Source organism: Manduca sexta, chromosome 8 (assembly GCF_014839805.1).
Source record: "Manduca sexta isolate Smith_Timp_Sample1 chromosome 8, JHU_Msex_v1.0, whole genome shotgun sequence".
NCBI lineage: Eukaryota > Metazoa > Arthropoda > Insecta > Lepidoptera > Sphingidae > Manduca > Manduca sexta.
In genome coordinates this window covers 13188408-13192028 of record NC_051122.1, presented here as the reverse complement: position 1 = coordinate 13192028, position 3621 = coordinate 13188408, and the positions used below count along the sequence as shown (strand labels likewise).

The window sequence follows — 3621 nt, the reverse complement described above, 5'->3', positions numbered from 1 at the left end:
TAAGGCCAAATCTCTCTCAGTAGTAGAGGACGCCCGTGCCAAACAGCGGGACAGTATATAATACAGGGCTGATATTATTATATTATATAAGTATAATTTCTAAGCTACACTCAAGGATCCCGAGTCACTACTACTACCGTTTCTTGGATAATAATCGACCGAAGCCGTCTAGACCGACAATAATGCTAATACTCAAATAACAGACCGAACAACGTATAATTTTAGAAAAATTACTAGGACTGCATGAACCGATGCAAGTCGAATTTTGAACAATATTTGCAATTCAAAGTAAGATATTCCAATGAAGAATATGCTAAACGTGGAGATAAATCAAATGTTTTCGATTCAATATTGCTGACATGCTTGGTAAGTAATTTGATTGCAAAATTCAACTGATGCAGTGTATGTAATGAACAAAAAGGTTTTCCGATAGATTCTTAAAAGTTTTCCCTGACTTGGAAAAATATTAATAATGTCATTATCTTTTTTTGTAAACACAATCTATAGCAAACTAATTTTTGTGCGCAGCTATGCCCACGTGAAAAAGTTTTTTTGGGATAAAAGTCTGACTTTATATTTTCCCGGAATAAAATGGAGCCCATATTGTAAGCCATATCTCTAGCAATATATCGGTGAAAACTGTATTCAATAGTTGCGTGTACAATTAGACAGACAAAAATTCTAAAAACTACTATTTTAGCTTCTGTTCCTCTATCAAATATTATTTTTTTCTTCAATATCTATAATATACAGATGTTAGCCTGTTACTATGTTTCATTGTTTCTTTAAACACGCCGATCTCAAGAACTTAGAAACCGATTTTGATTTTTTTCACCAATAGGAAAGTAAATGTACCTTTAAGATAATTCTACTTCCTACCCGGAGTAATGATTCCTAAGCGCTTTAGGCTATATGTCATCCTGAAAAAATTTTTAGCGCGGGCGAAGCCAAGGCCATAAGCTACTCATAGGATACAAAGACATTGCCCAACTGACTCTGGAATGCTAATTATGACTAGTCACTCATCTGGTTTTTTCACCACATGTCCGATTGTCGGTATTTTATTGGGTGCAAATACAAATATATGCACGTAATGAAAGCTAAAAAGTACAGTCAATTAAATACCATAACTCTTCCCCAATGAGGTATAAATTTTAACTGCGTGTTTAACGGCGGAGTTCAGGAATCAAGCCCAGGTCGCATTAACCATTTATTTGGTTTAAAAGCTCTTGGAGTTATGATTTTTGAGGTGCGGTCTCACGAAATGATATCGGTATATTTTTTCATATATTTATTCTAATAGTGGTCTAATGATTTTAAATTTACACTTCAAATCATCTTTATATTAATGAAAAGAAGAGCAAAGCGCTCGCTTGATGTTACGCGTAACTCAAAACAGTACACAGCATTCGTCTCTCTGAGACTTTACTTGTAAAATTTATTGAAGAGTAAATGTAATATTTACCATAATATATTTAAACTCCTTTGTCGATAAGATCTTTGTATGTGTTCTAATAATGGATATTAAGTAAAACAAATTGATTTTCAGGGCATTGCAAGTTGCTTTGGTTGCTTTTGTAGTACAGAAGTATAGAAAGAAAGAAAGATTTATTATTGGGACAATAACAATATAACATGTACAATACAAGCAGAGACAAACAAAACATATACTTAAAGAAAAAGTACAAAATTATACCCATTGTGCCAACACTGGGAACCCTCATTCAGCTTCTCGCTGCAGTACCAGCATGACTGATACTGTAGCGCTGATTTTCCCAGGACCCAGGTGACGTACGGACACTAAGTTGGTGTACTAAGTATATTATAATTGGCTGCACAAAAACCTGGTTTTCAGTTGAAATACCTCATTTATTTTTTACGGGCAAGACAAGGCAATCCTACTGCACCTAATGGTAAGATTTTGGTCCAATAGAATGTCGACTGACATCATGATTACCCCTCAGCAGTCGACATAATTATGCCAGTCTATTGGAACCGGATATATACAGACTAATCGCGGAACACGATATACTTATATGAGGCTCTGTGGCAGGTTTTAACACCTTGTGTACGGTGATCGCTATCCGAGCGGATTTATTATATTATATCATACCACCAACAAAAAAAATACCAATTTAGTATTAAAGGTTAAACGCCTTTATGATATCTAATAAAATATTTTATTTCATTCAACAGAAGACGCATACAACAATAATTTAACTCCTAGTAAATAATGTTGGATCGACTTCATTCATTTAGAAACCTCTCGATATGAACTCGTTCGCAGTGAGACAAATCCTTAATATCAGAAGTAATCTGACATTTAACACACTTCGGTTACGCCGCGCAGCTGGGAAATAACATTTTAGTTAATTTGACACAGAGTTTAACGTGTTTTTAATATGTAAAATGTTAAATGAATTATGTATGAATAAATTTGATTAGGTTTTTGAACCATAAAACAGTAATATAATTAATTTAAAACAAAGATACGTAGAAAGCAATAAAAAATAAGAAGTATAGTACAAAATATTTATGGATGTATATTATTATGTTTTAATACACCGTGTTGTTATATTTTGTGTGTAGTACGCAATCAATCATTTATTATAAACTAACTTTTGCTCCCAGCTTCACCCACGTGACGGATTTTATCGGATTAATCCCGCTATATATTTTCGTGGGATAGAAAGTACCCTATAACCTTCCCAGGGTCTTAAACTATCTCCATAACAAATCTCATAAAAATCCGTTCGGTAGATTTTAAGAAAATCGATAACATACAGACAGACAGAAAAGGGGACTTTGTTTCATAATATGTATAGATTATAAGATTGTGATATTACACGGGAAACGCTACAGAATAACAGCACGAGAAAATGAAATAGACAGTTGTGTCTACCACATGACGCAAGAAGAAAACAAGACAACAAAAAGATTTTTATTGTATCTTGTATTGTAATTATTTCCAATTTTAATCCTCTTACTTCTTACTATGAATGCGAAAGATAGAGAAAATTTTGAGTTGCTTAGACATTTGTTAGAAGTAAACGAAGTAACAGCTGAATAGATTTGGATGTTTGTCACACACATAAGCTATGTCCTGGATTAATACATACGTTACTTATTTCCCGGTAATTTACTTCTATGAATTTTTTTTTTTAATAGATGGCGCTGATGTCGTACAAGACACCATAAATTGCTACGGAGTTTTTTACAGGAACTTTGGTAGTGAGAATAGCTTTTTACGCGGTTCGAGTCGCTACCAACACCCAGTAAAAATATTAAATTATTATTACGTATTCATTCCGTGACCTATTTCTAATGTCAAATATAAAACAGGGTCTAAAATTCAACTAAATATTTATTTCTACAGATTACATAAAAACATTAAGAAATCAACAAAAAATCATGCTCTAAAATAGACGCAAAATTTGTCGGTGCAACGAACTTCCATGTTCAAATTTGGATTTTAATTCGCGTCAGCTGTCCGTTGTCAGTTGTCTGAGAGATGTCGGACAAGATTGCCGCAAGGAATCCGATATAACACGCGATTTGCTATGACCATGATAACGGAGTTTCTAGAACAATACTCTAGGGTATCATTGTCCCTAAAATCAT

The 3621-nt window shown here is 33.6% G+C and overlaps 1 long non-coding RNA gene across 1 annotated transcript; it reads left to right on the top strand.

Annotated features, from left to right (window-relative positions):
• Positions 1–241: 241 nt before the first annotated feature.
• LOC115446347 lies at positions 242–1843 on the top strand. Its single transcript, XR_003938908.2, has 2 exons — positions 242–366; positions 1550–1843. It is a non-coding gene; the product is annotated as an uncharacterized LOC115446347 (long non-coding RNA).
• The last annotated feature ends 1778 nt before the right edge of the window (positions 1844–3621 follow it).